The sequence below is a fragment of the Cotesia glomerata genome, linkage group LG5 (genome assembly GCF_020080835.1).
Source record: "Cotesia glomerata isolate CgM1 linkage group LG5, MPM_Cglom_v2.3, whole genome shotgun sequence".
Classification (NCBI taxonomy): domain Eukaryota; kingdom Metazoa; phylum Arthropoda; class Insecta; order Hymenoptera; family Braconidae; genus Cotesia; species Cotesia glomerata.
Window position 1 is genome coordinate 26,313,489 of NC_058162.1, and position 23,434 is coordinate 26,336,922.

Below are 23,434 nucleotides of genomic sequence, written 5' to 3' on the forward strand. Positions count from 1 at the left end.
TTAAAATGGAATTTTGTGGTAGAAAGGAGTAGATTGTATTTAGTAGATGGTTTTCTCGACGGCCTTCTACTTTACAGAATGTATTGTATCTTTCACCCCTCGGTTTCCCGCATCTTTTCGCCATTCCACGTTGCGTAGTTGTTCTTGCTATCTACGGCCGGTGGAAATATTCAAATGAATTTCTAATCTGCCGCAACTCAGACTTTATATAGAATATACAACTTGAGATAGGTACTTACTCCACTTGTTAAACGGATAGGGGTACTCTCAAAATTACAACGCGAATTAAAATTATATTTTATCTTAATTATTATAAGACTTTTAATTAAAGTATCAAACTGTTCCTCAATACATATAAAAAATTAATTTTTCTTTCAAAATAAATTTTATTTTTAATAAAATTATTTGAAAAAAGAAAAATTATATATTTAAAAATAATTTAGGGTGCCAATATTTGGAGCTTTTGCCTTACCTCTGTTCGAGTGAATAAAAAACTAGTCTGTCACTGGCATGTGGCTAGCGATTGCTAAATCGAGAGCTTCAGTTGTTAAATGAACGTCTTAACGGGTTGAAGGGGTTAGCTGTGCAGCAACAGCACCAATAACAACAGTAGCAACAGCAAGGGTAGAAACGATTATTTAACGACGTGTCTCTTCGGCGGAGGCGAGAGTCCGGACTGTTGTTAATTGCTGCTGTCACTACCAGCCAGTCAATTGCCACCAGATAATTTTCTTTCGCTCGTTTTTTTTTCAGAAAAATTAATTTTTATTTTTAGATTTAGAAAAATTTTGAGAAAAATTGAGAATTTGCCAGGGCGTTAAAACATGTCTATATTATTATGTCGCGGAGTAATTTGCCCGCTGGCAGGTATTTACCCGGCTCGGCAGGAAGCGACACGGGGTGAGTGCGGACCCGAAGAACCGTGACAACTAAGAGCATTAAAGAGACGTTTTCCGGGTCTTCTTTTGGGCAATGGATGTGAGAATGAAGAGCAGCGAGGGTGGCAAGAAAGGAACTTGTGAATTTTCTCCCTATCGGCTTAACACTCCGGGTGGTCTCGCAACCTTTTCTCTCAGATGACGATTCACAACCCTTGAAGCGTCACTACCAGTTCTCTTACTCATCGAATCATTTACTAGATTTAATAGTTTGATAAATTATTTTTATGGAAAAAGTGGAGACAAAAAATTAATGCAGATAAAAAAAAATATTTAATCATCTGTAATAAGAATAACTATCATATAAATTTTTATTAAATACTAATTCATTAAAACATTGAAAAAAATTACTGTCAGTTCAAAATATTGAATATTAATTATTAAAAAAAAAATAAAAGCACCAGTTGATCAAACCTTACGAACGTTTATTTTCTTAACAACTTTGATTAGAAAAGCATTTTTTTTTAAATGCCGAGTTTAAATTTATTTCTTCATCTAATAATATCATCTTTTTTTTTTTTTTTTAATTAACAATATATGAAAAATTTATAAAATTGAATAATCGAAATTAATTGTATGCTTTATAATATTTAAACAATGGGTGTCAATAACTAGTTGATAATTTTTAAGTTGAATCTCATATTGACAGCCATTCGACAGCGCTATCACGTCTTTTTGACTTTAACTTAAAAATTAACTGTAAGAGTTTGAACTCTTCTGATTAAATAAATCATTTTTAAATTAATTTTTATATTTTTAAAAGTAATTAATCATTTATGGAAATTATTATTAATAAACTTTAATAAAATTGATTACTTAATAATAAGTTTGGATAAATAAGACTAAGCAGGTGATTGCAGGCATGCTTAGTATAGGTGTCAATAATTGGGTCGAAGGTATGTCAATAATTAGATCAATCAGTTCTTTAACCTGTCAATAATTGGTATATCCGGATAATCTATTTAATTATATAAAATTAATTAGTAAATAAGGTAAGAATCCCAATTATTGACAGGGGTTTAAATATTGACACCCTAAATTATTTTTAAATATATTTAATAATCTGTAATGAGAATAACTATTATATAAATTTTTATTAAATTCTAATTAATTAAAAAGTTGAAAAAAATCACTGTCAGTTCAAAATATTGAATATTAATTATTAAAAAAAAAAATAAAGAGCAGCAGTTGATCAAACCAGCTTACAAACTTTATTTTCTTAACAACTTTGATAAGAAAAGCATTTTTTTAAATGCCGAGTTTAAATTCATTTCTTCATCTAATAACATCATCTTTTTTTTTTTTAATTAACAATATATGAAAAATTTATAAAATTGAATAATCGAAATTAATTGTATGCTTTATAATATTTAAATAATGGGTGTCAATAACTAGTTGATAATTTTTAAGTTGAATCTCATATTGACAGCCATTCGACAGCGCTATCACGCCTTTTTTTGACTTTAACCTAAAAAATTAACTGTAAGAGTTTGAACTCTTTTGATTAAATAAATTATTTTTAAATTAATTTTTATATTTTGAAAAGTAATTAATCATTTATGGAAATTATTATTAATAAACTTTAATAAAATTGATTACTTAATAATAAGTTTGGATAAATAAGACTAAGCAGGTGATTGCAGGCATGCTTAGTATAGGTGTCAATAATTGGGTCGAAGGTATGTCAATAATTAGATCAATCAGTTCTTTAACCTGTCAATAATTGGTATATCCGGATAATCTATTTAATTATATAAAATTAATTAGTAAATAAGGTAAGAATCCCAATTATTGACAGGGGTTTAAATATTGACACCCTAAATTATTTTTAAATATATTTAATAATCTGTAATGAGAATAACTATTATATAAATTTTTATTAAATTCTAATTAATTAAAAAGTTGAAAAAAATCACTGTCAGTTCAAAATATTGAATATTAATTATTAAAAAAAAAAATAAAGAGCAGCAGTTGATCAAACCAGCTTACAAACTTTATTTTCTTAACAACTTTGATAAGAAAAGCATTTTTTTAAATGCCGAGTTTAAATTCATTTCTTCATCTAATAACATCATCTTTTTTTTTTTTTTAATTAACAATATATGAAAAATTTATAAAATTGAATATTCGAAATTAATTGTATGCTTTATAATATTTAAATAATGGGTGTCAATAACTAGTTGATAATTTTTAAGTTGAATCTCATATTGACAGCCATTCGACAGCGCTATCACGCCTTTTTTCACTTTAACCTAAAAAATTAACTGTAAGAGTTTGAACTCTTCTGATTAAATAAATTATTTTTAAATTAATTTTTATATTTTTAAAAGTAATTAATCATTTATGGAAATTTTTATTAATAAACTTTAATGAAATTGATGACTTAATAATAAGTTTGGATAAATAAGAATAAGCAGATGATTTTAGGCATGCTTAGTATAGGTGTCAATAATTGGGTCGAAGGTATGTCAATAATTAGATCAATCAGTTTTTTAACCTGCCAATAATTGGTGTCTCCGGATAATCTATTTAATTATTTAAAATTAATTAGTAAATATCAGTGATTATGATTTTAAAAAATTTGATTAGTAAAAACATTACTTGAAACATTACCACAAACAAAATTCAACGATATTGATATTTGATTGCTTAAAAGAAATCAAATCATAACTTTGTCTTTAATAGTGTCAATAATTCGCGCTTTTATCTTAAATATTATTTAAATAATAAAATTATCAATAAAATTTTTTTTTTTTAATATAAAAATTTTTTTTTAACTTGTTATTTATTCCAGTAAAACTTTGTACCGGAAAAACAAAAATTGATTACAATAAATCTGCGGAGGATTAAATTGATAGCAATAAAAAATATTTAAGCGATTACCCCGCAAGAATAAGACATAATTATATGATAGGGGTTACGAACCCTTGCGAAAAAATTTTTCAACTTCTTTTCCGGCAATAAAACCCGTGAAAATGGATGAAAAAATAAAAAAAAAAACTATATATTGTATATATTTATGTAGTAGACCCTTGTACAGTGAGAGATACGTTAGTACATGACACAAAGTGGGTATGGGGTGGTACAGTGCATGTGAAATAGCGAAGCATTACGGGCATTACGAAAATTCACCCCTTAGTTTCACTCACCGCCCAACAACCGGCCTGTTATTACCGCGTATATCATTCTCGTGTTCTTTACGCGGTTGGAGATAACGATACGGGGTTGTAAATACGAAATTCCGGGTTCCCAAGAAAAGAAGGGGTAGCTACCCCCGTTAAAAATAAATAACTATTACATACTTATAAGAGACTGCCTTTTTATTCCCCGGTTTTTTATTAAAATATCAGTTTTTTATTAATAAGACAAATGGCAGAGTATGCCACCGGTAAGTGGGAGGTAATCAAAATTAATGGTTATATTTAAAAATTTTTTTTTTAGTGTAGAAAAAAATTAAAAAAATTTTTTTGGCTTTATTAAATAATGACTTTTGTTAAATTGCATTGTAATTTTTTAACTATTGACATTTTTAAAGATATAAGCTCATCCCGATGTTATACTCATCAAAAGCTTTCATTTGAGTACCCACATGCATTTATGATATATTTTTCATATATACATATATATAATATATATAAAATATATAAATATATGAAAAATTGATGTGGGTACACAAATGAAAGGTCTCGATGAGTGTAACATCAGGATGAGCTTATATCTTTAAAAATGTCAATAGTTCACAAGATACAAGGTCATTTCTTAATTATAGACATTTTTTAAGATATAAACTCATTTCAATGTTACACTCATCGAGACCTTTTATTTAAGTACCCACATGACATTTTTTATATATTTTATATCTATGGTATTTATGAAATATATAAATATATAAAATATATGAAAAATTGATGTGGGTATTCAAATGAAAGGTCTTGATGAGTGTAACATCAGGATAAGCTTATATCTTTAAAAATGTCAATAGTTCCCAAGATGCAAGGTAATTTCTTAATTATAGACATTTTTTAAAATATAAACTCATTTCAATGTTACAATCATCGAGACCTTTCATTTAAATACCCACATGACATTTTTTATATATTTTATATATATATATATATATATATATACATATATATATATATATATATATATATATATATATATATATATATATACATGGTATTTGTGAAATATATAAATACATAAAATATATGATAAATTGATGTGGGTATTCAAATGAAATGTCTCGATGAGTGTAACATCAGGATGAGCTTATATCTTTAAAAATGTCAATAGTTCACAAGATACAAGGTCATTTCTTAATTATAGACATTTTTTAAGATATAAACTCATTTCAATGTTACACTCATCGAGACCTTTTATTTAAGTACCCACATGACATTTTTTATATATTTTATATATATGGTATTTATGAAATATATAAATATATAAAATATATGAAAAATTGATGTGGGTATTCAAATGAAAGGTCTTGATGAGTGTAACATCGAGATGAGCTGATATCTTTAAAAATGTCAATAGTTCATTAGATACAGGGTAATTTCTTAATTTTGTATCTAGAGATGGAAATTTAATGTGTGTAATAACAAAATCCACTAAAAAGGGAGAAAAATTGATATGATTTGATTAAATAAATTAAAAAAAGGCAGGGGTGAATAAAAATAATATCCTAAATGTAAATTTATATTTTTATGATAAATGTATTTGGATGCAAATTGATTGAATTCATTTAGAGTGATATCAATTCAAGTAAGATAAATTTCATTGAGATTTTTTTAGGCTACACTTTCCCGATCGCGGGACTCTTACCCCAACAACCTAACCGACGGGTTGTAATCTCAGCTCAAATAAAAAGACGTAATGCCAGATAAAACATCCCATTTGTCTAACGACCATTTTTCTCGTTCCTTCCCCCCTTCAATGAGACAAAAGTGCTTCGAATTGAGGCTCCACAGCCAGTGGGGGTGAGAAGTTTCGTATATAAGGCAATCATCTTAAGTTATTGTCACCAATATTTTACCTGAACTTTTTTTTCGGGGAATTTTTGTTAAATTGCAGTCAATTGGGGTTGTTTCAACCATCAGGTTCATGTCATCTCATTTATTAAGCATTAAAACATTATTATTATTTTTTACAAGGAGAGATTAATTTTATCGCATTAAAAAAGGAAACTAGTGTAAAGAAAAATAATCCCTGAGTTTATTAAAATTTTTTTTAAATCCATCAATTGCTACTTTAACATAAAAAAGTTGTTTTAATGGCTTAGGGTAGATTTTCAAATTTTTATAGAGGGACAAACACGATAATTTTTGAAAAAATCAATTTTTCAACTCAATTTATTTTTTAATCTCTTCATTAGACTAATAAGAAGTTCCGTATTGAAAATTGCAGCTTAATATTGTTTTGTTTAATTATAATTAATTCTTTTCGACTGGCAGTTGGAGAAATTTTCTATCCTTTGAGCAGCTATATAGAAAAATTTATTTGTAAACACAGCTTGAAGACAGCTGATACTATCCTCAATTGTTTCGCTGACTTACCGCAGATACAGTCTTTGATTGGTTCTTTTTTATGATTCACAATCGGAACGAAAGAGGGCGTTGAATTCGTATGACAAAATTCCGCGGGAAAATTTAAACAAGCTCTAAAATATAATTGTAAATAAAATTTCTTGTAATTAATTTATCAAAATTGTTTTTTTTTTTTTAATAGATTAATTGCTATTTTAACACAAAAAAAGTAGTTTTAATACCTGAGAGTAGATTTTCAAATTTTTATAGAGGGACAAACATGATAACTTTTGAAAAAATCAATTTTTCAACTCAATTTATTTTTTAATCTCTTCTTTAGACTAAAAAGAAGTTCCGTATAAGAAATTGCAGCTTAATTTTGTTTTGTTTAATTATAATTAATTTTTTTCGGCTGGCAGTTGGAGAAATTTTCTGTCCTTTGAGCAGCCATATAGAAAAATTTATTTGTAAAAACAGCTTGAAGACAGCTGATACTATCCTCAATTGTTTCGCTGACTTACCGCAGATACAGTCTTTGATTGGTTTTTTTTTATGATTCACAATCGGAACGAAAGATGGCGTTGAATTCGTATGAAAAAAATTCCGCGGGAAAATTTAAACGAGCTTAATATAATTCTAAATAAAATTTCTTGTAATTAACTTATCAAAATTTTGTAAATTCTTGCAAATAATGTTTTTTATCGACGAAAATATTTATGATTAAAAGTTTTAATATAAATAAAATAAAGCGTGAATGGACTTAGACTTAAATTTCTCGAGCATTAATTCATTTCCTTTTGAATGGATCCAAGAAAGTAGTCGGGGGTTATTCTCTATTTGGTAACACCCCTTTCCTTACCACCTTACTAAACTACACCCGCTCCCTCTTCAGCCTTAAATACAGCCCGGATTTTCCGTCTTGGCGTCGCATGACCGGGACATTAAGACATTGTTCGGATGATTTACACCGCGAATTACATTCACGTGCCGGCCGTATATTAGACATACATTGTGAGCAACCCTTAGCTCAAAACAACCCTTTTCACCGAGAATCCAGTCCGCTAAAATATTAACCGACCGATCGATCATCCAATTAAACCTGTTACTCACTCGGTACGTGATCGATCATTTTCCTATTATTTTTTTCTGTATCATTTTTATTAAAGAAAAGAAAAAGCTAAAATTGACACTGGAATATTGAAGACGTCGAGGATTTTCTCGTCGAATTCAGAATCCCTTTCCCTAATCAACCCTTTTCAAGGCTCCCAATTCCCGGCACCCTTTTATTTTAGGCTTTTACTTTTCTGACCGATTTGGAATTCTTTTCACGTGCTCTTAACTAACCACCAAAAGTCCCAGACAACTAATCAAGATTCTTTATTGAGTTTTCCTTTTTTTTTTTTTCCACCAAATAAAAATAAAAGTTAATAAAACACGGATTTATTTTATTATTTTTTTTAAGCTTATTAGTTTTGTTTTTTTGAGGCATTGCTGGAATTGATCGACTTGGTACCCCTCGTTAGCTCAAGATCCGTGAGTGATGGGGTGCAGTCAAGCAAAGGATACTCAACCGGTGAAAACGAACTTGATGTATAACCTGGTAATTCCCAGACTATTGTCGATAATAATAAAATATATACTTCTGAGTTGTTAATTTACGCGTCAGTTATAGATTTCTTGGTTTTTTGCAACGTCAATTCCATTTTTTTTACCACTACGGTGAATTTATTTTCGGAAATTAAAAAATATTAAGGCTAATTTTTTATTAAAAAATTATTTAAAAATTGAGAGTTTTCTTTTGGAGTAGAAAAAAATTTTATGTGAAATAATTAATAGAGATAAATTTAATAATAACTTGGGAAAATAGACCGATTATTGCCCTCGTGAAAAATTGTAGTTAATAATTCGTAGAGTTGGTGAAATATTTTTAAACGCTAGGACAAGTATGCTTTTAATTATTTTATTTTATACTAGCAACTTTGCCAACGCTATGTGTCTGCAGTAACTTGTAAAGTATAAATATTAAAAAATTTTGGATTATTAAATAATGACTTTTGTTAAATTGCACTGTATTTTGTTAACTATTGACGTTTTTAAAGATATAAGCTCATCCCGATGTTAAACTCATCAAGACCTTTCATTTGAGTACCCACATGCATTTTTGATATATTTTTCATATATTTATATATATAATATATATTTTAAAGATATAAGCTCATCCCGATGTTAAACTCATCAAGACCTTTCATTTGAGTACCCACATGCATTTTTGATATATTTTTCATATATTTATATATATAATATATATATAAATAAATAAAATATATGAAAAATTGATGTGAGTACTCAAATGAAAGGTCTTGATGAGTGTAACATCGGGATGAGCTTATATCTTAAAAAATGTCAATATTTCACAAGATACAAGGTCGTTTCCTAATTATATTAAATTACACTGTACTTTTTTAACTACTGACATTTTTAAAAATATAAGCTCATCCCGATGTTACTCTCGTCAAGAGCTTTCATTTGAGTACCCACATGCATTTTTGATATATTTTTTATATATACATATATATAACATATATAAATATATGAAAAATTGATGTAAGTACTCAAATGAAAGGTCTTGATGAGTGTACCATCGGGATGAGCTTATATCTTTGAAATTTTCAATAGTTCACCAAATACAAGGTTATTTCTTAATTACGTAAATAGATGGAAATAACAAAGAAATTTAAGCTTCAAGGATTTGCAGAAGCAAATATTTTTTTAAGCAAACAGCAACAGTAATTTCAATATTTTAGTTTAGATTTTAGATAATTTTAGTTCATAAAATTCTATCAACAGTAAATAGTGTCTGGTTTAGCAGATAGGTGGCGAAAGTAGTCCAAAGTTTTTCGCTTACAGACCGGCAGGCCGAGGAATTAACTATCATCAACAAAAGTTAGATTGTTCGACTTGTTCCACTTGTTCGACATCTCCAAACATAATAAACACCTCCGTTTTATGCTAACACATTTATTAATTGTTTATAACGTTATGTTTTAGTATTTTAAGGTCTAAATAGTCGGAAACTTTAAAATAAATCCAGAGGTTAATTTATTAAAGCGTTAGTCTCTTTATAAATTGACATATAATTTTAAGAGCGGAGTTGCGAGTTGCCAAATAAATAATTATTTGGTGAGGAATTGGAAGAAAGTTGTAGCAAGAATAATAATAATACTTGGAATAATATATGTCTTGCTTAAGGTAAATATATTGTTAGTAACTTGAAATTAAATTGCTATTCTAATTTTCATCTTCTACTAATCTCTTCAAATTCTTTTTTTAATATAAAAAATAACAACTACAATAAATTTATTTTCCATCACTTTATAGCAGAAAAAAATACTTTCCTCCAAAAGTCTGCATAGCAAAACCATTTTACCTCTCGATTGCGTTTTGACGTGTGATAGATTCATGGTTATTGGAATAAAACCACCACGAATAGGAAAAGCAAACCGAACAAAATCTAAGAAAAACTCGCCCGAGAAAAGAGAGCAAAGTTCAAGTCAGTAAGTTGGACTTATCGCCAAGGGTAACGTAAATCAAGTGTGTTGCCCTGCGATCTGTTTGGATAGCTGAAGAGTTTTTGCCTACGTCGTCTCTGGATTCCCCCGATACGTTTTTTCTCCTCCTTATACACTATAGTTTCTTTTTTTTATTTACTAGTGCTTTTTTTAAGCTCGAAAAAATGAAAAAAAGAATGTTTTCTTGTGCAAGAGAGCAAGTTCCCAGAATATGGGGTAATTCGAGGAAAGACAAAGTGTAATGGGAAAATGAAGGCTCAAAAGAAAGAACGGGAACGGATGCAAGGCTGAGAGGGTTGCAAAGATCCCGATCCCATTATCCATTTGTGCAGGAGGTAGAAGGGCACTCTTGACTACTCACTACTATACCGAAAAAGACTCTATGAAGGATAAAGAGACAAAAACTTAAACAAAGTGCATAAGTGAGAAAGAAAATACGTTCCTGACGATCCTCAAACTTCCCTCTGTCGTTTCCGGCTGACTTTATTGACGCTACCCCTTCCTCCTAACTCCTTTCTTCTTCCTCAATACTCCTCCCTCTTAAAGGGAGTCAAAGATTCGATTTAAGGATTAAACCAGGCTCTATATAATGCGTTCAACTATAACCATTGTCTATTTTAATCCTTCTTTCTGTCAATTATTATTATGCTTCTTTATTAATTCCATCTGCCAAACGTTATTTTCAATATAATTGATAAATTGCCTCCTATATCTCAAGACAATTCTATTAATTTTATAAATAAGTTACTATTTATTAGAAACAGAAGTACTTTTTGGTAGATTTTGGTAAAGTAACAAGAAACGGAACAGCTGATAAATATTTTGTAACAAACAAGTGTACTTATAGCAACAATTTCATTAATTCCACAAACTAACATTGGTCAAGTTGTACACGGAAAAAAGTAAACTGTAATAAATAACAGTCGATTTATAATAAGTAATGATCAACTGCTAAAAATTACCATTTCAAACAGTAAAATCGTGATTTTACTATTCACTTTATAATATTTACCATTTAAACGTTACAATTTACTCTTTACATGGAAGAAAATACTACTTCAAACAGTAATATTCGCTATGTAAATGTCTAAAATGTTAAAGTATAATAATTAACAATTCAGACTGATATTTATCATTTCGTACCTAAAAAATGATCTTATGATATGTAAAAAGTATAAAATAAAGTTAGTAAATTTCTAATACAAGCAACGTCAATATTTAGAAAGTAAAATGGTAAATTTTAAACGCAACGCTAAAAATCAAACTGTAATTATTGATTTGCTTGGACTGGTAAAATGCCCGAGTCGAAATCTCCAACGTTATTCCAACGTTTCCAACGTCTCAAACGCGATTCCAACGTTTCCAACGTCTCCAACGTTATTCCAACGTTTCCAAGGTCTCGAACGTGATTCCAACGTTTCCAACGTTACAAGCGTTCCCGATTTTTTTTAATTTTCAATTTTCTTAGTGGGAAGTTAAAAATATTAAATGAAGGAATCCCACTTTGAAAAAATTTGGAAGGGATCGGGTTCAAAGATGGTCGATTTGGAGTGAAAAGATCACTATACATTATATATATTTTTTGTCTTTCATGTCTAGATATATTTTTATTTATTTGTAAAGTTCAAAACATTGAATTAACGCTTGTAACGTTGGAAACGTTGGAATAACGTTGGAGATTTTGACTCGGGTGTATATTTTAAAAAAATAATTTTTACTGTTTGAAATGTTAAATTCTCCCAGAGTGAGACCCCCTTCTCTTTCATCTGAGTTCCCCTTCTCCTCATAATATGGACTATATATTGAAATGGCCGTTTTTACTGTTTGAAACTGTAATTTTTTAAGATGAAAGAGTCGTTATTTACTATAGTGACAGCTACTAATCACTTATTTTGGATATTAAATTATAAATTGTGGCTTTTATACTTTCTCCGTTAAGTTCTGTAATATTTATATTTTTGCCACCCCGATGTCCGTTTTACTGTTTGAAACTATAAAAATTAACCGGAATCCGAGTGAATATTACAGTTTACTTTTTTCCGTGTAAGAACAAACCAGTTTGCAACTGAACTAATCTGTTGTCCTAATAATGATTTTTTTAGGACAACAAGCTAACTCGGCGCATATTGTTGCTGTAACAAAGTGATTTTGTTGGCATAACAAAATAATATTGTTGAGACATTACCACAAACAAAATTCAACGATATTAATATTTGATTTCTTCATCTAATAATATGATTTTTTTTTTTAATTAACAATATATGAAAAATTTATAAAATTGAATAATCGAAATTAATTGTATGCTTTATAATATTTAAATAATGGGTGTCAATAACTAGTTGATAATTGTTAAGTTGAATCTCATATTAACAGCCATTCGACAGCGCTATCACGCCTTTTTTTGACTTTAACCTAAAAAATTAACTGTAAGAGTTTGAACTCTTCTGATTAAATAAATTATTTTAAAATAAATTTTTATATCTTTAAAATTAATTAATCATTAATGGAAATTATTATTAATAAACTTTAATAAAATTGATTACTTAATAATAAGTTTGGATAAATAAGACTAAGCAGATGATTGTAGGCATGATTAGTATAGGTGTCAATAATTGGGGTCAAGGTATGTCAATAATTAGATCAGTCAGTTTTTTAACCTGCCAATAATTGGTGTCTCCGGATAATCTATTTAATTATTTAAAATTAATTAGTAAATATCAGTGATTATGATTTTAAAAAATTTGATTAGTAAAAACATTACTTGGGGATTACCACAAACAGAATTCAACGAGATTGATATTTGATTGTTTAAAAAAAATCAAATCATAACTTTGTCTCTTGTAGTGTCAATAATTGGGGCTTTTACCTTAGCCTCAATCTTTCTAAAATCATAAAAAAAACCTCCATAAAAAATCCAACAGTGCCTTTGAGGCGGTAAATTCTAAAGTAAATGAGAGATGAAGATGAGGCTTAAGTATAAGCCACCAGGTTAAGATTGTTATCAAAAGCTCAGGCATATTACATCGGATGTCCCGTCAAAGCAGACCCGTTATTCGGAAACGAGGCCATCGTCGCCTCGTTCCTTAAACCAGCCCCAGGCAATTTGGTACCTACTTTCGTATTATGAATAAGTCTTAAAGACTACGACCTCATCCAGGCGTCAAATTTAAACGAAAATTAACTCGGACTTATTCAAAGTTCTAAAAGTCCATTTTAAGAATAAATAACAAGACAATATTTGCGATTATCTATCATTGATACTTTAGTCCCGTGGCACGCGCGTTGAATGCCGCCGTATTATTGCTTTTATGGGCAATAAAAGCAGCAAACATTCCTCGTATGTCCCCAGACTGGTCCTAGCTGTTTGGTTTTTGCTTCCTTCCCTATGGACATCAAAAAATAGAGGGGAGGTTTTATCGTCTAGCCGTTATTGCTGTTCACGGGACCGGAATGCCGCTGAAGGTGTCGCGATTGGTTTTGCGAGCGGATATAGACCAGGGAGTAGCTTGAGTCCCTTGGCCAGTTAACCTCTTAGTCTTCTAGCTTTTCTACGGGGACTTCGGAAAATAATGGGAAAAACCTGAACAATTCGATATTAGATTTTAGAACGAATGTGTATGCTTTTTATGGATATTGTGTGATTTTTTAAAGATGGATTTTTAAGGCAGGCTTTCAGCGTGTTGTGCCATTTTTTCGGATTTTCTGCCGGAGATAGCTTTAACTCGGCTGCTTTTTTCCTCAATCCCTTTCGCTAAAACCGATATATCCTCGGAACAGAAGCTTACGGGAGGAGAAGTCTTTTTGGATGGGGGTGTGATGACACTTCGGTTACGACATTAGCGACAACGTTCTTCCCTAACTCGCTCTACTTCGTCAATGTCGACGTGTTTCCTACAGATCCATCGGATTCATTTTAGAGGAACGTGAGCAAGCGATTGGTTTAAATTGTAAATAAATAGTTTTTTTTTGTTATTTTAAATTGGTACACGGAAAAAAGTAAACTGTAATATTCACTCGGATTCCAGTTACTTTTTATAGTTTCAAACAGTAAAGCGGACATCGGGGTGGCAAAAATATAAATATTACAGAACTTAATGTAGAAAGTATAAAAGCTACAATTTATAATTTAATATCTAAAATAAGTGATTAGTAGCTGTCACTACAGTAAATAACGACTCTTTCATCTTAAAAATTACAGTTTCAAACAGTAAAAACGGCCATTTCAATATATAGTCCATATTATGAGGAGAAGGGGAACTCAGATGAAAGAGAAGGGGGTCTCACTCTGGGAGAATTTAACATTTCAAATAGTAAAAATTATACTTTTAAAATATACATTTTACCAGTCCAAGCAAGTCAATAATTACAGTTTGATTTTTAGCGTTGCGTTTAAAATTTACCATTTTACTTTGTAAATATTGACATTGCTTGTATTAGAAATTTACTAACTTTATTTTATACTTTTTACATATCATAAGATCATTTTTTAGATACGAAATGATAAATATCAAAGTCTGACTTCTTAATTATTATACTTTAACATTTTAGACATTTACATAGCGAATATTACTGTTTGAAATAGTATTTTCTTCCATGTAAAGAGTAAATTGTAACGTTTAAATGGTAAATATTATAAAGTGAATAGTAAAATCACGATTTTACTGTTTGAAATGGTAATTTTTAGCAGTTGATCATTACTTATTATAAATCGACTGTTATTTATTACAGTTTACTTCTTTCTGTGTATAACAAATGTTGTTGAAATAGCTAAATTATTTTCGACAAATAACTAATTATTTTGTTAACTACATTTTTTCAAAAACATTTTTCCAAGACAATAACTAGATTTTCGAGCTCGAAGTTTTAATTTGAGCTTCAAGAGCTACTAACTTTGCAATAGAAAAATTTTTTAGCGTTTTTAACTTTAGTATACCAAGAAATTCCAAGTATAGCTTTTAGAGTCAACCATATCCAGGGTTTTTAATTGTTACAATAATAAAATAAATTGTAAATTATAAATTTAATGAAAATTTTAGAGAAAAGCTTCTCAAAATTTTTAAGACTATTTTTGGCAAATATTCTTATTATAGATGTTTAAATATATTTAAAAATAATTTAGGGTGTCAATATTCAGACCGTTGTCAATATTTGGGGCTTTACCTTATTTACTAATTAATTTTAAATAATTAAATAGATTATCCGGATACACCAATTATTGGCAGGTTCAAAAACTGATTGATCTAATTATTGACATACCTTCACCCCAATTATTGATACTTATAATAAGCATGCCGACAATCATCTGCTTATTCTTATTTATCCAAACTTATTATTAAGTAATCAATTTTATTAAAGTTTATTAATAATAATTTCCATAAATGATTAAATACTTTTAAAAATATAAAAATTAATCTAAAAATAATTTATTTAATCAGAAGAGTTCAAACTTTTACAGTTAATTTTTTAGGTTAAAGTAAAAAAAAAGGCGTGATAGCGCTGTCGAATGGCTGTCAATATGAGATTCAACTTAAAAATTATCAACTAGTTATTGACACCCATTATTTAAATATTATAAAGCTTACAATTAATTTCGATTATTCAATTTTATAAATTTTTCATATATTGTTAATTAAAAAAAAAAAAAATTAGGAAAACGGTTGACCCTGAAGGCCATCCCTGCAACTTCCCGCTAATTCCATACTTAGGCGCTTAAAATTACACCAATGACGTTTTTGAGCTCTTCGAGCTTAAAAATACAATTTATGGGTTATTTTGAGCTCTCCGAGCTCAAAGAGATTGCTTTCCTATGCTTTTGAGCTCTTCGAGCTCAAAAGTCTGATAGAGATTTGATAAGACACTATTTTTTGAATTTTTAAACTGCAATAACTTTTGAATAAATAAACCGATTTTCACGCGGTTGGCAGCATTCGACGCAGTTTTTTAAGCCTCACAAAGAATTTTAAATTTTGAATTGATCGCGCTAGGAATTTTGGAGTTATTCCGAAAAAACACTTTTTTCGGTTTTCTTTCGTTCACGATATCTCTCGAACGAATCAACCGATTTTGACCGGACTGGTGGCGATCGACGTGGTTTTTTGAGGTTAAGAGCTGATTACTTTTTGAAATTGAACTATCAAGCCGTTTAAAAGTTATTCCAAAAAAACCACATTTGAAAAAAATTTTTTTTTCAGTTTTTTGAAGATTTCTCAAAATCTATTGATCTGAATCGGTCCAAATAGTTTTCAAAATCTAAGTTTGGTCAAGTTCTTTCGAATGGCACCAACCGCGATGAAATCGGTCAAGCTGTTCAAAAGTTATAAGCGGTTCACATACTTTCACACACACACACACACACACACACATACGTACAGACACCGTGACAACCTCACGGGGATAGTCAGGGAAGCTTCCTGTGACCTTCAAACGTCGAGATCTGATGAAAACTCGATTTTTGCAAAACGGGGTGAAAACAATAACTTCCCGATTTTTGAAAATCTTCGATTTTCTTAGCGGGAAGTTAAAAAGATAATATTATTAGATGAAGAAATGAATTTAAACTCAGAATTTTAAAAAAATGCTTTTCTAATTAAAGTTGTTAAGAAAATAAACGTTCGTAAGGTTTGATCAACTGGTGCTCATTATTTTTTTTTAATAATTAATATTTAATATTTCGAACTGACAGTAATTTTTTTCAATGTTTTAATTAATTAGAATTTAATAAAAATTTATATGATAGTTATTCTTATTACAGATGATTAAATATATTTAAAAATAATTTAGTGTGTCAATAATTGTGGCTTTTACCTTGGTAAAAGCCACTTTGTAGTAATAATAATATTTTTTCCGTGTATCAATGTCTGAAAAGAGTATCTTCAAAAGGTGACTGATCTGAGATTACTAGCCAGTGAGACAAGAATCCTCTTAACTTGTTTTCCACTTGAAGACAGAGTCTTACATGTGTTTATTTTCCACCCTCAGTCCGTAATCCAGTTCTTCCTGCAATCCCAAGTCTCCAGAAGATCCCGAAGAAGGAGTAGATAAAAAAAGGTGGACTAAACTCTGGACGAGACAGAATACATTGTAACCGGGACCGGGAATGCGATTACGCGATCAAGCGACGGATTTATTGGAGGAAATTCATGCCATTAAGATGTAACGTGTGTCTTTGCTTTCGGAAAAATAACTTAAGGGGCTGAGTGAAGACTTGCGAGTCTAGAGTGTGGAGTGTGGAGTGTGGATTGTGGAGTGTGTTAGGGAGGAATGAATATGATGGAGCGAGAACGGGCCAGAAAATAAAGTTAAAAAACAATGTAAATTTTTTGACATTCGACTCCGATGTTGGGGTGGTAATGGCACGTCTACGACGCCTTAATGGCCCTTCGTCTTCAGTTTTACGGTCGATTATCGCCCTCTGAACCCTTTTCACTATCGCGAACACCGCTTCTGTCTGTAAAGAAGCTCTGATTTTAACGGGGGCCGAGACTAAGGGGTATAATGGTGTAAAGGGAATTGTGGTATCATCGTAAACTTACTAACTCACCCCTCATGCAAACTCTTACGAGAATACTCTCTTCTTTATATTATATATTATATCCAAACAATGAATTCAGATGATCGTAACCACTTTCCTCTTTTTAATTTTTATACGCCCCTTAATCATTCGCTTTTGTTTACAGTTTCAAAGTTTTAGTGTTCGGGATTTAATACTGTAATAATCAATTGATAGTCTTAATTAAACCTGAAAAAAATTAATTTTCTAAAGGAATTTATAAATATTGGGGAACTAAATCGAACAAGTGTCGAATGTTTAGTAATTAGAGTATTGCAATGAGACAATGTTTTTGCAAATAATAATCACTTATATCTTCTTTCCATTTATTCAAGAGATAACTCATCAATTATTCCATAAAATTACTCTTGAATCGCTGAAGAATCATCGGATGACAATCCAACCTGAGTTCCATCTTTACTAAATTTATTAAAGTATCATCCGACGGAAAAAAAGTAAATAACACTTTTGGAAATAGTATCACTAAGGTGCAAACAAAATATTATTTCATAAGCTTGAAGGTCTGTTGAAAAAACTAGGACACGTGACGGTATTTAAAAGTTATTTAAAGCCACCCCATAAAATTCATTTTTTAAAATATTTTTCCAAATTTTGAGCAACAAAATAAATTTTAAAAATCATTAAAAGTAGATGATTGGCAGCTTGAATAGAAGCTTAGATTGTGAACTTCAAGATAAATTTATCAATTTTAAGGAATCTCTCGCTAGAAAGTTATTTCGATACAATTGACTGAATTATGAGTTTCTATAATAAAAAAATTCAATTTTTCAATAACTCAAAAAACAAACTTTACCTTTCTGCAAAAATTGATTAACAATCATCATTTAATAATATACAATAAAAATTGATATTCTGTGAAATGTCATCAAGAGGAAAACAAGAAGTGAATATGTTATTAAAAAAAATTTTCAAAGTAATTTGATAAATATTGAGGTACTAAATCGGACAAGTGTCGAATGTTTAGTAATTAGAGTATTCTAATGAGACAATGTTTTTGCAAATTATAATCACTTATATCTTCTTTCCATTTATTCAAGAGATAACTCAGCAATTATTCCATAAAATTACTCTTGAATCGCTGAAGAATCATCGGATGACAATCCAACCTGAGTTCCATCTTTACTAAATTTATTAAAGTATCATCCGACGGAAAAAAAGTAAATAACACTTTTGGAAATAGTATCACTAAGGTGCAAACAAAATATTATTTCATAAGCTTGAAGGTCTGTTGAAAAAACTAGGACACGTGACGGTATTTAAAAGTTATTTAAAGCCACCCCATAAAATTCATTTTTTAAAATATTTTTCCAAATTTTGAGCAACAAAATAAATTTTAAAAATCATTAAAAGTAGATGATTGGCAGCTTGAATAGAAGCTTAGATTGTGAACTTCAAGATAAATTTATCAATTTTAAGGAATCTCTCCTACACTGAGAAACAATTTTATTTAATAGTAATAAAAAAGTTTATTTAAACTTGAAAAAAAAAACTTAGTTAATATTAATAAAATTATATTTCACATAAATAAAATTTTATTAGTATTTAATAAAATTTTCTTAAATACTAATATGTGTTTATTAAAATAACCACGAGCGTCGCTTTCGTTTGCTGTCATAAATACGCGTAGTTTGTATTCGTTCCAAAAGTTTTATGGTAAGCAAATAATCTCAAAAAAAAAAAAAAAAATTAATATTGATCAATTTAATTTATTAAGGTATATAAACATATAAAAGTTAAATGTGTTTAATTACAATACATAATTTATGTTTCATAACATAACATTAATTTGTATTAATTATAATATAGTCAATTATATTTTCACAGTAATATCTTTCAATAAATAATATTAAGATTTTTCAACGAGACATCCTAACTTAACCTATTTGTTTAATCCAGACTTTTATGTTGTCTTTGCGACAGACAACATCTTTTATAGACTAAGAAAAATTTATTAGTATTTAATAAAACATATATTAGTATTTAAGAAAATTTTTATTAGTATTTAAGGAAATTTTATTAATATTTAATAAATTTTTATTTGGGATTAACCAAATAAACGTTTTATTAAATACACGGAAAAAAGTAAACTGTAATAAATAACAGTCGATTTATAATAAGTAATGATCAACTGCTAAAAATTACCATTTCAAACGGTAAAATCGTGATTTTACTATTCACTATATAATTTTTACCATTTAAACGTTACAATTTACTCCTTACGTGGAAGAAAATACTATTTCAAACAGTAATATTCGCTATGTAAATGTCTAAAATGTTAAAGTATAATAATTAACAATTCAGACTTTGATATTTATCATTTCGTATCTAAAAAATGATCTTATGATATGTAAAAAGTATAAAATAAAGTCAGTAAATTTCTAATACAAGCAACGTCAATATTTACAAAGTAGAATGGTAAATTTTAAACACAACGCTAAAAATCAAACTGTAATTATTGACTTGCTTGGACTGGTAAAATGTATATTTTAAAAAAATAATTTTTACTGTTTGTAATATTAAATTCTCCCAGAGTGAGAGACCCCCTTCTCTTTTATCTGAGTTCCCCTTCTCCTCATAATATCGACTATTTATTGAAATGGCAATTTTTACTGTTTGAAACTGTAATTTTTTAAGATGGAAGAGTCGTTATTTACTATAGTGACAGCTACTAATTACTTATTTTGGATATTAAATTATAAATTGTTGCTTTTATACTTTCTACATTAAGTTCTGTAATATTTATATTTTTGCTACCCCGATGTCCGCTGTACTGTTTGAAACTATAAAAATTAACTGGAATCCGAGTGAATATTACAGTTTACTTTTTTCCGTGTAGTAATAAAATTTCATTCCCATTAAATAAAATTGTCTCTCAGTGTAGAAAGTTATTTCGATACAATTGACTAAATTATGAGTTTCTATCATTAAAAATTAATTCATTAATATAAAAAAGAAAGCTAAAGACTTAATTTAAGATTATCCTTTTTTTGTCAGCCACAAAATGAAGGATGGTGCCAATGACAGAGTTAACTCTCAACAAATGAATGCACGTCGGGGCTTTGACATAGAATAATTTATCAAAACTTCAAAGTATCGCTCAAGTACTAGCTCCTTACTCCGTCACTCAAAACACTCGCGCCTAAAATAAATCCCCGTTAACAAAACAAAATATTTTATGAAATTAATTTAAAAAAAAAAAATTGTCGAGTGACCTTGCGGTCGTCGCCGTGGAAATATCTGGTAAAAAAGTTTGTTGTAATCATTCCTCTGTCCCTCTCAAAAACTTTTCTTATTCCTTAATATTTATTTTTCTCTTTCTTCCTCTTATTTTTTTACCCCGGTGGTTTATGTCGTTGTCTTTTTGGAGGAAAAAGTACAAGAAGTAAAAGACGAGCTAAGAAAAGTAAAAGCGACCCCCAACTGTCTCGACGCTTATCTTTGTGAATTCTTTCGGTCGAGGAAAACTTTTCCACCCTCCTCCACTTCTTTTCTACCTTACACTCTTTCTCGCCCTCACCTGAACCGAACTGACTAAATTTTTCAATTTATTTTTTCTATCTTGCCGGAACAAAATTATCAAGCCTCTGATTAAAATTATTTTAATTATTTTTTTTAATAAACAACTTAAACTTTTTTAGATTTATTTTAGTCATACAAGGGATTTAATAATACATGAAGTAAGTAGTGTTTATTCAGTAGCGGTTGGCAATTTACACGGAGCATTAAATATTCAGGTGTCACACTAGGGAAATGGATACCGGGTGTTAAACTGATGAGAACACAAAATATTCTAATAAAATTTATCTTTTTATTGCTTTTACATTTTTTTTCATTCATTATTTACACTGAAAAAAATTTAAGTGAATTTATTATTGATTTTTTGAGATTATAGTTTAAAAAACAAAACCATTTAATTGCGTGGATGAAAATATATTTATTTTGGAAATAAATCTATAATATTAAGAGAATAAGAAAAATTTTGTGGCCAAGATATAACTATAGTTATATGATAAAATCGGTTTTTTTTTTTAGTGAAATTTAGTGTAATTGCAAAAGTCTTGATTTGAATTTGTGCCTTTTCAAGGTTTCATTTCATTCTCACCGATAGTCAATTAATTATGAAAGGTATTTAAGCTGCATTTGAAAATGCTCTATCTCTAGATACATAATTAAGAAATGACCTCGTATCTCGTGAACTATTAACATTTTTAAAGATATAAACTCATCCCGATGTTACACTCATCAAGACCTTTCATTTGACTACCCACATCAATTTTTCATATATTTTATATATTTATATATTTCACAAATACCATATATATAAAATATATAAAAAATGCCATATGGGTACTTAAATGAAAGGTCTCAATGAGTATAACATTTAAATGAGTTTATATCTTAAAAAATGTCAATAATTAAAAAATGACCTTGTATCTTGCGAATTATTGACATTTTTAAAGATATAAGCTCATCCCGGTGCTACACTCATCAAGACCTTTCATTTCAATACCCACATCAATTTTTCATATATTCATATATATTATATATATTATATATATATATATATATATATATATATATATATATTATATATATATATATATATATATATATATATATATATATATATATATATATATATATATGAAAGATATATAAAAATGCATGTGGGTACTCAAATGAAAGCTCTCGGTGAGTTTAACATTGAAATGAGTTTATATCTAAAAAAATCTCAATAATTAAGAAATGACCTTGTATCTTGTCAACTAATGATATTTTTAAAGATATAAGCTCATCCCGACATTACATTAATCGAGACCTTTAATTTGAGTACCCACATCAATTTTTCATATATTTATATATATATATATATATATATATATATATATATATATATATATATATATATATATATGAACAATATATAAAAAATGCATGTGGGTACTCAAATAAAAGCTCTTAATGAGTGTAACATCAGGATGAGCTTATATCTTTAAAAACTTCAATATTTAAGAAATTACATTCAATTTAACAAAAATCATTATTTAATACAGCGAAATTTTATTTATTTATAGTTCACAAGTCACGGCAGTCGCATAGTGACTGCAAAAGTTGTAAGTAAAATTTATTTTTCATAAAATTGTGGATTTTATTGTCCTTTGTCTGTTGAAGTGGTATTATTACTCGTGTTATTATTATCATCTTTTTTTTCACCACCATCATCATCTTTATCTTTATCTTTATCATCATCATCATCATCATCTTCTGCAAAGTAGTCTAAAAATTCAACAAAATTAATTACTTCTCAATCAATTATAAAAAAAAAATTCTTCTCACCTTGTATCCACGTTTTTGCTTTATCTTTTTCTTCATCTAAAACAAATTTCCACAAATATCATAAATTACTCTTACAATTTTTAACTAAAAAAAAATCATACCTAATTCTTTGATAACTAATTCATCACTCTCTATAAAAAAAAACATACAATTATTTTTTATGAATTAAAATCGAAAAACTGAGCAACTCACTTGTCTAAGGAACAATTTTTTCTTTTTCTTCTTTTTCTTGGCCTGTGTTACAATTAAAATTATTAATTACCTTCAATATAAAAAAATAAATATAAAAGATTAATAATTAACTGCAGTTAAATTAACAGTCAACACAAATCCAAGGATTAAAAAAAAAACTTTCGTCATAACTAATTAAAAATCTTCAAAATTAATTCAATTAATTTTGAGTAATTAATTTGTAAAAAAAAAATTTGAATACGAAAAATTTAAACGTAATTCACTTTTGTTAAATAAAACTTAGTTATTGTTACTTAC

At 28.6% G+C, this 23,434-nt stretch overlaps 1 protein-coding gene and 2 long non-coding RNA genes across 12 annotated transcripts in view; 1 reads left to right on the plus strand and 2 right to left on the minus strand.

Annotated features, from left to right (window-relative positions):
• Window positions 1-23,434, minus strand: part of LOC123265192 — a 398,621-nt gene that overhangs the window by 99,588 nt on the left and 275,599 nt on the right. The gene's annotated exons all lie outside the window — the stretch shown is intronic.
• LOC123265200 lies at window positions 11,583-15,754 on the plus strand. Its single transcript, XR_006509535.1, has 3 exons — window positions 11,583-11,730; window positions 13,832-13,833; window positions 15,744-15,754. It is a non-coding gene; the product is annotated as an uncharacterized LOC123265200 (long non-coding RNA).
• On the minus strand, window positions 22,675-23,176 carry LOC123265197. Its single transcript, XR_006509531.1, has 4 exons — window positions 23,138-23,176; window positions 23,047-23,076; window positions 22,946-22,981; window positions 22,675-22,885 (listed from the first exon to the last, which is right to left on the minus strand). It is a non-coding gene; the product is annotated as an uncharacterized LOC123265197 (long non-coding RNA).